Below are 13,382 nucleotides of genomic sequence, written 5' to 3'. Positions count from 1 at the left end.
ATTTGCAGACGACATGATATTATACATACAAAACCCTAGAGATTCCATCAAAAAGCTACTAGACTTAATACATGAATTTGGCAATGTAGCAGGATACAAAATTAACCCCAAGAAATCTGAGGCATTTCTATACACCAATAGTGAACTTTCAGAAAGAGAGATTATAAAAACAATCCCGTTTACCATTGCACCGAAAAAACTAAGCTACCTAGGAATAAACTTAACTAAAGAGGTAAAAGACCTCTACTCAGAAAACTACAGGACGTTGAAAAAAGACATAGAGGAAGACATAAACAGATGGAAGAACATACCGTGTTCATGGATTGGTAGAATCAACATCATTAAAATGTCCATACTACCCAAAGCAATCTATAAATTCAACGCACTTCCCATTAAAGTACCAACAGCATACTTCAGAGATCTAGAACGAACTTTCCAAAAATTCATCTGGAATAAAAAAAGACCCCGAATAGCTGCAGCAATCCTGAAAAAGAACAAAGTAGGTGGGATCTCAATACCAGATATCAAGTTGTATTACAAAGCCACTGTTCTCAAAACTGCCTGGTACTGGCACAAGAATAGGCATATAGATCAATGGAATAGAATAGAGAGCCCAGAAATCGGCCCGAACCAATATGCTCAATTAATATTTGACAAAGGAGGCAAGAACATACAATGGAGCCAAGATAGTCTCTTCAATAAATGGTGTTGGGAAAATTGGACAGATATATGCAAGAAAATGAAACTAGACCACCAACTTACACCATACACAAAAATAAACTCAAAATGGATAAAGGACTTAAATGTACGACAGGAAACCATAAAAATTCTCGAAGAATCCAAAGGCAAGAAAATCTCAGACATATGCCGAAGCAATTTCTTCACTGATACAGCTCCTAGGGCACTTGAAACTAAAGAAAAAATGAACAAATGGGACTACATCAAAATAAAAAGCTTCTGCACAGCAAAAGAAACCATCAACAAAACAACGAGAAAACCCACTGTGTGGGAAAACATATTTGCCAATGACATATCTGATAAGGGCCTAATCTCCAAAATTTATAGGGAACTCATACAACTTAACAAAAGGAAGATAAACAATCCAATCAAAAAATGGGCAAAGGACCTAAATAGACACCTTTCAAAAGAGGACATTCAGAAAGCCAAGAGACATATGAAAACATGCTCAAAGTCACTAATCATCCGAGAGATGCAAATCAAAACAGCAATGAGGTACCATCTCACACCTGTCAGACTGGCTATCATCAACAAATCAACAAACGACAAGTGCTGGAGAGGATGTGGAGAAAAAGGAACACTTGTGCACTGCTGGTGGGAATGCAGACTGGTGCAGCCACTATGGAAAACAGTATGGAGTTTCCTTAAAAAACTGAAAATGGAACTCCCATTTGACCCTGTGATCCCACTTCTAGGAATATATCCCAAGAAACCAGAAACACCAATCAGAAAGGATATATGCACCCCTATGTTCATAGCAGCACAATTCACCATAGCTAAGATCTGGAAACAGCCTAAGTGTCCATCAGTAGATGAATGGATTAGAAAACTGTGGTACATCTACACGATGGAATACTATGCTGCTGTAAAAAGGAAGGAACTCTTACCATTTGCAACGTCATGGATGGAACTGGAGAGCATTATGCTAAGTGAAATAAGCCAGTCAATAAAGGAAAAATACCACATGATCTCACTCATTCATGGACAATAGAGATCATTATAAACTTTTGAACAATAATAGATACAGAGGCAGAGCTGCCTCAAACAGATTGTCAAACTGCAGCGGGAAGGCCGGGGAGGGTTGGGGGGCAGGAGGTAGGGGGGTAAGAGATCAACTAAAGGACTTGTATGCATGCATATAAGCATAACCAATGGACATAAGACACTGGGTGATAGGGGAGGCTAGGGGACTGTCTAGGGCGGGGGGATAAAATGGATACATATGTAATACCCTTTGTAATACTTTAAGCAATAATAAAAAAAAAAAGACAAGAGAGCCCTAACCGGTGTGGCTCAGTGAATAGAGCGTCAGCCTGCGGACTTAAGGGCCCTGGGTTCGATTCTGGTCAAGGGCATGTACCTTGGTTGCAGGGACATCTCCAGTAGGGGGTGTGCAGGAGGTAGCTGATCAATGTTTCTCTCTCATCGATGTTTCTAACTCTCTATCCCTCTCCCTTCCTCTCTGTAAAAATCAATAAAATATATTTAAAAAAAAAAGACAAGAGATAGCAATTGCAGTTAAATTAGTAAAATTGGAAACAGTTCAGTCTGGCCAACATCAAAAGCCATGCACAAAATATCTATAGATAGAAAGTAGATTAGTGGCTGCCTAGGGCAAGGGGGATGTGAGGTTGGGAGGAATGGGCAGCAACTGCCAATGGGTACAGCATTTTTTCTGGAGTGATGAAAATGTTCTCAAATTGACTGTAGTGATGGTTGCACGACTCTGTGAATGTACTAAAACCACTGAAGTATACACTGAGTGGCCAGATTATTATGACCGGCCAGATTATTATGACCACCCCATCAGTACAATGAAGTGAATCAGTTATGCAAATAATAATAATAATAAAACCTTGAGAGTATTTGCTTAGGACGTTTTCAATATTCAGTATTTTTGGAAGTGTCAATGAAGTACTGATGGGGTAGTCATAATAATCTGGCCAGTCATAATAATCTGGCCACTCAGTGTATACCTTAAGTGAGTGAATTATATGGTATGTGAATGATATCTCAATAAAGCCATATTGTAAAAAAGAAAAAAAGAGAGACAACAACTGCTGACCTGGATCTGGAGAAAAGGGAACCCTGGTGCACAGATTGTAAATTGGTGCAGCCACTATGGAAAACAGTGTGGAGGATTCTCAAAAAATTAAAAGTAGACCAAGGAGGAATTTCAGGGTGAATGGACCGTTCCAGCTCCCAGGTTCACTGCTGCTCAGCCTGAGGTCACAGACTGGTCTGAAGGTTCAGGTGCCCCATGTGCCTGTCCAGCCATTTCCTGTGGAAGCCTGGAGTGCTCAGCCTGCCACTGAAGACTGATCTGCACCCCCCACTGCTCAGGACACTGAAAGGGTAAGAACAGCCACTGTGTGGTTTTAACTGTTCTTCAATAAACTCTTAACAGAGAGGAAAACCAAGATGGCGGCATAGGTAAACACCGGAAATTGCTGCCTCGCACAACCACTTCAAAAATACAACTAAAAGACAAAACGGACATCATCCAGAACCACAGGAACGCTGGCTGAGTGGAAATTCTACAACTAGAAGGAAAGAGAAAAGCACACTGAGACTCAGAGGAGGTGCGGAAGTAAAATGCAGAGGTACGGAGGCGCATGTGGAAAGGGCTGGCAACTGAGGACACGGTTGTCTTTTTCAATCAGGAGAGAGTCTCAAGCTCCCGACTGCTCTGAACTCCAGTTCCAGGAGAGTTTCTGAGGACCCAGACTCATACGGGGAGAAACTGGACTGTCTGGCAGTGGGCGGAACTCGAGGGCGGCTTTCTCTCAGAGGTGCTTGCAGCGATTACCGGGACACTGAGACCTGGGGCCTCTTAGGGTAGGACTAAGGATCAGCCATAGCTGCTTGCTCCGCCCTGTTGACCCCCACCCAAGCTGTGCGCAGAGGCTTTTGCATATGAAAGGCCTGGCCCTTTGCAATCTGAAAATTACTTAACAAACTGCAGCTGCGTCACAGAGACCCAGAACTTCCAAAAGAAGGCCCAAGGCCCGACAACAGCTTGCATTGCTTCACAGCTGGGCCTCATCTGGACACCTCCAAACGCCAAACAAAGAAGTGGAATCTGCAGATCTCTCCATAGCTCTTGCTGGGTAGCCTCAGGCAGAGGCTAAATTAGCACCTCCTTAGAGATCCAAGAGCCAGTATACCCAGTGGTTAGAGTGGGACCATCCAGATTACAACTCCTCAGATCCATAAGGGACACACTCAGGGGGCAGACTCAGTGAGCACCAAAGCCCCACTGAAGCAAGTCTTGCCCCAGAAGGGTGTCTCCAGCACAGAAGTTCTCCCACTGCAGACACAGCTGATTCTCACAGCCAATTGGCCTGGAGGTCAATTCCTCCCAGTGATACCTAGAACAATCAAGGCTTAACTACAACAAGACTGTGCACAAAGCCCACAAAGGGGTGCACCAAGAGTGTCCACCTCAGGTAATTGGGGAGGCTGAGCCACTGGGCCCTATAGGACACCTAGCACAGAAAGCCACTCTACCAACACAGGGAAGCATGAAAAATGCGAGACAAAGAAACAGGTCACAAATGACAGAAATGGAGGAAAGCAAACTACTGGATATAGAGTTCAAAACCACGGTTATAAGGTTTTTCAAGAATTTTCTAGAAACCGCTGATAAATTTAGTGAGACCCTCAAGAAATCTAGTGAGACCCTCGAGGATATGAAAAAGGACCAACTAGAAATTAAGCATACACTGACTTAAATAGAGAATATTATACAGAGTTACAAAAGCAGACTAGAGGATCGCAAGAATCAAGTCAAAGATTTGAAATATGAAGAAGCAAAAAACACCCAACTGGAAAAACAAAAAGAAAAAAGAATCCAAAAATATGAAGATAGTATAAGGAGCCTCTGGGACAGCTTCAAGCGTACCAACATCTGAATTATGGGGGTACCAGAAGAAGAGAGAGAGCAAGATATTGAAAACCTATTGGAAGAAATAATGACAGAAAACTTCCCCTACCTGGTCAAAGAAATAGACTTACAAGTCCAGGATGCACAGAGAACCCCAAACAAAAGGAATCCAAAGAGGACCACACCAAGACACATCATAATTAAAATGCCAAGAGCAAAAGACAAAGAGAGAATCTTAAAAGCAGCAAGAGAAAAACAGTCAGTTACCTACAAGGGAGTACCCATACAACTGTCAGCTGATTTCTCAACAGAAACTATGCAGGGCAGAAGGGAGTAGCAAAAAATATTCAAAGTGAGAAATAGCAAGAACCTACAACCAAGATTACTTTACCCAGCAAAGCTATCATTCAGAATTGAAGGTCAGATAAAGAGCTTCACAGATAAGGAAAAGCTAAAGGAGTTCATCACCACCAAACCAGTATTATATGAAATGCTGAAAGGTATCCTTTAAGAAGAGGAAGAAGAAGAAAAAGGTAAAGATACAAATTATGAACAACAAATATGCATCTATCAACAAGTGAATCTAAAAATCAAGTGAATAAATAATCTGATGAACAGAATAAACTGGTGAATATAATAGAATCAGGGGCATAGAAAGGGAGTGGACTGACTATTCTCGGGGGGGGGGGAAGGGGTGTGGGGGGTGTGGGAAGAGACTGTACAAAAATCGTACACCTATGGATGAGGACAGTGGTGGGGGGGAGGGTAAGGGCAAAGGGTAGGATGGGAACTGGGTGGAGGGGAGCTATGGGGGGAAAAAGAGGAACAACTGTAATAATCTGAACAATAAAGATTCAATTTAAAAAAAAATAAACTCTTAACAGAATTGAAAAAAGGCCAACAGAAAGTAAATAGCTTCCAAAAGTTGAAAAAAAGAAAGAAAGATAGAGTTACCATATGATTCATCAATTCCACTTCTGGGAATAAACCCAAAGGAAACAAAAAGACTGACTTGAAAAGATATCTGTAACCCCCGTTCACTGCAGCATTATTTATAATAACCAAGACGTGAAAACAATCTAAGTGTCTACCAATAATGAATGGATAAAGAAGTTGTGAGAATATATATATATATATATATATATATATATATATATATAATGGATTATTATTCAATCATAAAAAAAATGAGAAATCCTGACATTTGTGACCACAAGGAAGCAACTTGAGGGCATTATGCTAAGTGAAATAAATCAGATAGGAAGACATACTGTATGATCTCACTTATCGGTGGAATCTGACAAAATCTCATAGAAGAGACCAGATTTGTGGTTACCAGAGCAGGGGTAGAAAGGGGAGGTGAGAGGAGAAAGAATTGGGGGAAGGTAATCAAAAGGTCCAAAATTCCATTACAACATAAACAAGTACTAGGGATATAATAATGTACAATATGATGACTATAGTTAACACTGCTATATAATATTACGAAAGTTATTAAGAGAGTAAATCTTAAGAGTTCTCATCACAATGAAAAAAATTTATTTTGTTTTTTGCTTTCTCTTTTTATTGCATCCACATGACATAATGGATGATAACTAAACTAATTGTGGTAATCATTTCACAGTATATGTGAGTCAAACCATTATGTTGTGATGTCTTAAGCTTATACAGCGATGTATATCAACTATATCTCAATAAAACTGGAAAAATAAAAAGACCAAGAGATAATTAAAGAAAAACACGTGAAAAACATATGCCATATGCATTGATTCCATTTTAACATTTTAAACATGTTAACACCCCTGAAGTTGGGATATGTTTTACAATTAAAAGAAGCAGTGATTTTTAAAATTTCTTTCTGGTACATAAAAGATGGTACATGCTATCATTGCTAGGGTCTAAGATTTAGTGAAATATGATATACATGTATGTCCTCTCCAATGTGTGTAGAGTATTCCCTAAAGGATACACAAGAAACAAGGGAAATGGCATTGGAGGGATACTTTCATTTTATAACAGCTTTGTTGAGATATAATTTACTTGCCATAAAATTTATCCTTTAAAATTATATATTCACTGTGAATATACTCACTGTTCTGATTTTGTAATAATCAGGACAGGCTAAATATTTACTATATTAAGACCATGCATGTGTCCCCAGACCCAGTTCTTTCCCTAGGTCTGGTTTTATAAATGCTGGTAATAAACCAAGTCTGATTTATATGGTTAACCTCCATAAATGACAGCACAGCTAGTACAATAACTGGAAGATAACCTCTGCTAATTTCATGATTCCCAGTTGTCATTAAATGAATTGTAAAATTATTATTGTTTTAAAATAAATAAATTAAATTATACATTCAGTGTTTTCAGTGTATTTACAAAGTTATGCAGTCATCACTACTACTTAATTCCAGAACATTTTCATTGCCCCCCAAATTAGCAGTCACTCCCCATTCCTTCCTGCACTCAGCCCCAGGCAACCACTCATCTACTTTCTGTCTCCATGGAATTTCCTTTTCTGGAGATTTCATATAAATGGAAAAATATAATATATGGCCTGTGGGTAGCTTCTTTCACTTAGCAGAATGTTTTTAAGGTTCATCCATGTTGTAACATGTAAGTACATACTTCATTCCTTTTCAGGTCTTAATAATATTCCATTGTATGGATATACCATATTTTTTACCCATTCATCAGTTGATGGATATTTTTGTTGTTTCCATCTTTTGCTATTGTGAATAATGTTGCTATGAATACACATGAACAAGTCTTTGTGTGGACATATGTTTTCCTTTGTTTTGGATATCTACCTAACAGAGGAATTGCTGGGCCATATGGTAACTCTATGTTTAACTTTTTGAAAAACTCTCACTTTGTTTTCAGTTCGCTGCTCTATTTTACATCCCCATCAACAGTGTATGAAGGTTCCAATTTCTCCAAATTCTTGCCAACACCTGTACTGCCCTTTTAAAATTATTATATTGATCGTAATGGGTATAAAGTGATATTTCCTTTATTTCCTCTCTAGTTTTTATTATTTACTTCCTCTGCTTGCTTTGGGTTTAGTTTGTTCTTCTTTTTCTAGTTTCTTATGGTAGAAATGTAGGTTATTGATTTGAAAGCTGTCTTTTTCAATATAGATGTTTACAGCTATTGATTTCCCTCTAAGCACTGCTTTAGCAGCATCCCGTAAGTTTTATGTTGTTTTCCTTTTCATTCATCTTAAAATATTTCCTAATTTTTCCTTGTGATTTATTGAATTTCCACATATTCAGAATTTCCCTAAATCATTTCATTAATTTCTAATTTAATTCCATATGGTCAGAAACCATACTTTGTATGATGTAAATTCTTTCAAATTTATTGAGACCTCTTTTGTGACTTAACACATTATCTATCCTGGGGAATGTTCTATGTGCACTTGAGAGAATGTTGTTGATGGGAGTATTTTATAGATTTCTGTTAGGTTGAGTTTATAGTATTATTCAAGTCTTTTATTTCCTTGTTAATATTTCACATAGTTGTTCTATCCATTATTGAAAGTATAGTCCTGAAGTGTCCATCTATTTATTTCTGCTTTCAATTCTGTTAGTATTTGCTTTATATATTCATTAGGTGCATGTGTGTTTATAATTGCTATGTATTCCTGATAAATTGACCCTTTTATCATTATAAAATGTCCTTCTTTGTTTCTAGTAACAACTTTTGTCTAAAGTTTATTTTGTCCAGTATTAGGATAGTTTCTCCAGCACTCTTTTGGTTCCTGTTTGCATGTTATATACTTTTCAATCTTTTTACTGATGAACTAAGATTTATGTCTGCCATTTTGCTTTATTTTCTTATGTCTTATGTCTTTTTGTTCCTCTATTCCTCCAATACTGCCTTGTTTTGTGTTAAATGGAAAATTTCTAGTATACCATTTTAATTCTTGTTTTATATTTTATTATATTTTTGAGTTATTTTCTTAGTCATTTCCTGATGATTACAATTAACATCTTAACTTGAAACAATTCAGTTTGGACCAATACCAACTTATTTTCCATAGTATACAAAAACTGCTCTAATAGAGCTCTATTCCCTCCCTCCTTCTTTGCACTATTGTTGTCATGCAATTACATCTTTATACATTAAAGCCCATTAACATCGTTTTATAATTAGTTTTATGCAGTTGTCCTTTAAATCAGGTAAGAAAAGAAAAAGTTACAAACAAAATTACATTCATGCTGCTGTATATTTACCTACATACTCATTTTTCCTCTTTATTTCTATACTCTGTTTCTTCATGCAGACTTCAGTTATGACTGCTCAGTGCCCTTTCCGTTCAGCCTAAAGGACTCTCTTTAGTATTTCTTGTAAAGCAAGTCTGCTAGTGACATATTCTCTAATATTTTAAAAAATATCTGGAATGTCTTAATTCCTCCTTCCTTTTTGAAGGATAATTTTGCTGGATAGAGAACACTGAAAACCAGTCCCCTCCCCTCCCTTCCAGGGTTTGTTGTTGTTTGTTTGCTTATTGACTTTCCTGGACTAATTCTGCAAAGTCTGTATTCTTTGTCATGTGTGGCCATTGAAGTCTCTGCTCAGTGAGCTTCGTGGTCAGCTAATGCATGGGAAAAGGTTTTCTTAAGTGCCCTGAATTAATAACTCTCACAGCCTTTGCCAAGGGGCTCTGTGTATGTGTTGTGGGGAATTTAAATTCTGCCTTCGCCTTCATTCTGCTTACACAGAGCCTCAGTGCAACCAGAGGTGAAAGGCTATGATCTTCTCATATCTTCCGTAGGCATGCACATGAACATGGCCTTCTAAATTCCCAGGAATATGTTAGAACTTTTCAAAGTCCCTTACCCATTCCCTCAATATATTTTTTTGGAGTTTATAATTTTATTTTAAAACAAAGGGTGGCATTTTTTTTAAGTGATAATCTAGCTTTAGTTGAAAGTACTTTGTAATCATCCTATAGAATGTGAATACTGTAACTCTTATTTTAATGGAATTTATTGGAGTGACACTGTTTAAGATTTTTGGTTAGTCTTTTCTTAGCTCCAACTGGTATGGCTGCCTCAGGCAGCTGTGATGTCCAACAATTGCATCTGATGTTTATTGACAAATGCCCTTGGAGATAGGTCTTTTGCATGGAGAGATCTCTAATTCGGGCCAAAGAAAAGTCCTGGAAATGAAGCTTTTGAGCAAGCTGCCAGACAAGTCAAATACTGAGAAGTCTCACCCTGGCCAATGTGGCTCAGTGGGTTGGAGTATTGTCCTGTACACCAAAGGTGGCGGGTTCCATTTCCCATCAGGGCACATACCCAGGTTGTGCATTCTATTTCCGGTCTGGGCCTGTGTGAAACCAATTGCTGTTTCTCTCTCACATCAACGTTACTCTCTCACATTGACTTTCTCTAAAAACAATGTTTAAAAATGCTGACCAGTGTCTGGGGAGGGGCCTTTGAGGAGCTCCAAAACTGCTCCATCCTCTCTAGTTGCTGCTCGGCTGCTGTTTACACAGTTGCTGTGGTTGCAAGACTTGATTTTTCAAGATCACCATGAAACTGGAAAGAGGGGATGAAACTAAGGCAAGTGAAAAACATCATAACACTCACTGCTTTTTTTGCCAAGATTCAGCCATTTTTCTTGAATAACTACACCTCGAATTGTTGTCTTTCATTTCCAACATTCAAAAGAAGTGTATTTGAGGGTTCTTCCAGTGGTCTCACTACTTTTTATGGAGTTGATTTTTAAAGGTCCTTCCTCCACCATTCCAGCGGTCAGACTTTTCCTATGCATCTTTCTGCATTGCATGAAGGTTTTTTCCCCCCATGTCCAGCTAATACCCAATCAGAAAGTAAAATATATATAAAAGCAAAAAGGGTATGTACACACATGTACGAGTTCTCACACACTGATGCTGGAATCCACATGCATGAATATATTAATCTGTCTGTGACACATATTTGCTCTTCTGTGTGCAGGAGTGACAAAGTCAGCTCTGTGCTTCAGAAAGATCGCCCTCACTCCTGGTTGCAATGTGGAGCATGGAGAGGATGAGGTGGAAAGCAGAGAAGCCAAGAAGAGGCTGAGAGTCATCCGGCAATAGTGATGCTGTGACTTGGACTAGGCTCAGGGGTAGTCACACAAGCCCACAGATAATTACCCCCGAGGACCTCATGGGTACACAGGCCCAAGCATATGCATATGTAGGAACATGGTTCATGTGCTCAGGCATGTGTGCTGTTGGAGCTAAAGAAAGATTTGGTACAGATGTCTCAGAGGGATTGGAGGACTGCATTGTGAACTGTGGGGGGACTTGGTGAGAAGGACAAGATTCTGGAGGGGAGAGTGTAAGGGAGGTGTGATCTTCCAGGCCTGATGCCCACTTAGGTTCTCTCCTTGTCCCCCTGACTTGCTATCAGCTCTTCCTGCGTGACCCTAGGTCACTTCCCTTCCCTGTGAGCAATTTCTACAGATGAGGGTTATGTTTATTTCTTGACCTGATCCACCCCTGAAGTTCATCTCCACTCAGTGCTGGGAGCACACAGACAGAGGCTGGAAGCTAGCTGGGCGAGATCCCGGGTGTAACAAACACACTAGGTCATCTCGAACCCCTCCTGACACCAAAGAGTGCAGATCTCCTAAGTCCAACATACTACAATTCAGAATTTGTTAAAAATACAGTTTCTTTTTATTGCAAATTATTTCAAACATTTGAAGAATAATGGAATGAAGACCAATGTACTCGCTACCGCATTTTGACATATCAAAATTTTGCCTTTTTACCTTTTCTTTTTTTCCAGATTTATTTTGTCAGCAAACAAATACATTCATCCACTCTGAGGCTGTTGAGCATTTGGGTTGTTTCCAGGTTTTCACTATTGTGGGCAGAATGAATACGAGCATTCTTGTCAGGTCTCCTGTTGTGTATGTGCAAGAGTTTCTCTTGGGCATATACCTGGGAGTGGAATTGCTGAATATTCAGCTTCATGAGATTCTGCCAAACTGTTTTCCAAAGTAGTTGCATCAATTTGCACTCCCTCAGCAGTGTCTGAGAGGTCTTGGGGATCTACTTCTTCTGCTATCTCACATAATAGAATGCTATCCAGCAGCCAGAATGAATGAACAATAGCCACAAACAACAGAGATGAATCTTAGCAATAGCACCTCAGCAAGTGAAAGAAGGCTACATGGAGCAGGCCACTCTTTCAAAAACTCTATCAACAACTTACATACACAAACATGTATGTGTATATATATTTAATTAGTTACTGTCTTTTCAAAGAAATAAAATGTTTCAGCTACAACTGAAGACCCCTGCATATACCACTCCCCAATTCAATTCCTTTCTCTTTCTCCCCAGACCAAAGGAAACATTCTCAGGGAGTAGGATGTGTTGCCTTCCCAGCCATCTGTGTTTTTATACTTTAACTGCTTATGAATGTATTCACACTGTTGGTGAGTTTTTTATATTTACATTAATGCTATCAAATCATACGTAGCCTTCTGCAATTTGTTCCCCATCCCCTGACTCACCAATATAGTTTTGAGATCTATCCATGCCACTACATGTGGCTGAAGTTCATTACTTGTAACTGGAATGGTTAATTGACTGATTTGCCACAATTTAGTCATCTTCCTATAGATGGCAATTAAGAAATACAGATTTTTTGTGATTTTGAGATTACAAGTGCCCAGCATTGTATCATTCTAATATCTCAATGTGGTTGTATGATCCTTTTGAAATATGAATCCATTTTATTATGTCCTTGCCCTTGATTCCACCCCCAATAGTCCCGTTGGTGTCCTCCTGGTCTTGAGTTTGCAAAGCCACAGCCCTGAGGGGAAGAGGAAAGACTTGAGACACTGACAATAGATGTGGGAGACTGAGGGTCCAGGGTATAACCATGCTCTCAGTTACCCCTGAGACCACAACAGGCCTCTCAGCTGGGCTTCAAGAGAAGAGTCAGAGGGAACCCAACTCTTAAAGCCACAGGCCACTGAAAAAGGAGTCCCACCCTGTCTCCAGGGCTGAGGGTGATGATAGAACCTGCAGCCAGGTCTGGAGGACCTGAGAGCAGCAGTGACCTGTGACCCATTCTTCTGAGCCCCTGAGAAAAACATGGCTGGGTGCGCAGCATGAGATGGCCTTGCAGAAGCTCCCGTGCCTGGCGTGGTGAAGGGGCATCGGGAAAACTCGCCAGACCCAGAGCAGCCTCGTGGCCAGCAGCGAACCATGGCAGCCAGCAATAGAGGGGCAGCATGTCTTGATGGGCAGACAACAACTGCGGGTCTGTTGTCCTCTCCCATGATCTGTGTCAGTCCCAAAAGGTCCTCCAACCCCATGAAAGGGGAGAGCCCAATCGGCCTGTATTCCTCCCACTGTGGACTCCAAATGGAAATGGCATTGCATTATAGAAAAGAAAGCTACCATCCTGGCACATGGGTGTGGGTGGGCAATCACACCCTCTGCGCCCTCTGCAGAATCTGGGTTTCTAAGATGATAAGCTTTCCAGGTTACCAAACCTCATGTTCAAGGGCTGTTTGGAGGTGGGAAGGATCTAGCCTTGGGACTGCTGAGAACTTTGCCAGGATTGTGTCTATTTTCCTGACTCTCCAGGCCCCTTCGGGACGGTTGAAGAATAAAGAGGTTTGGGGGGAAAACCCCGTCCTTCTTACCCCAAGATGCTGCCAGGCCTTGATGAGGCAGGGCTCAGAGGCCTCAGTCAGTCGAAGCTGTCGCTCCTACCCTGGCCCACTCACCACG

The 13,382-nt window shown here is 40.1% G+C and overlaps 1 non-coding gene across 1 annotated transcript; it reads left to right on the top strand.

The window, feature by feature from the left end:
• Nucleotides 1-6,700: 6,700 nt before the first annotated feature.
• LOC132240353 (small nucleolar RNA SNORA72) lies at nt 6,701-6,832 on the top strand. Its single transcript, XR_009454276.1, has one exon. It is a non-coding gene; the product is annotated as a small nucleolar RNA SNORA72 (small nucleolar RNA).
• Nucleotides 6,833-13,382: the final 6,550 nt, after the last annotated feature.

The sequence above is a fragment of the Myotis daubentonii genome, chromosome 8, assembly GCF_963259705.1.
Source record: "Myotis daubentonii chromosome 8, mMyoDau2.1, whole genome shotgun sequence".
NCBI classification, from domain to species: Eukaryota; Metazoa; Chordata; class Mammalia; order Chiroptera; family Vespertilionidae; genus Myotis; species Myotis daubentonii.
Note: the sequence above shows the minus strand (reverse complement) of the source record. Positions and strands in the feature narration are given on the sequence as shown.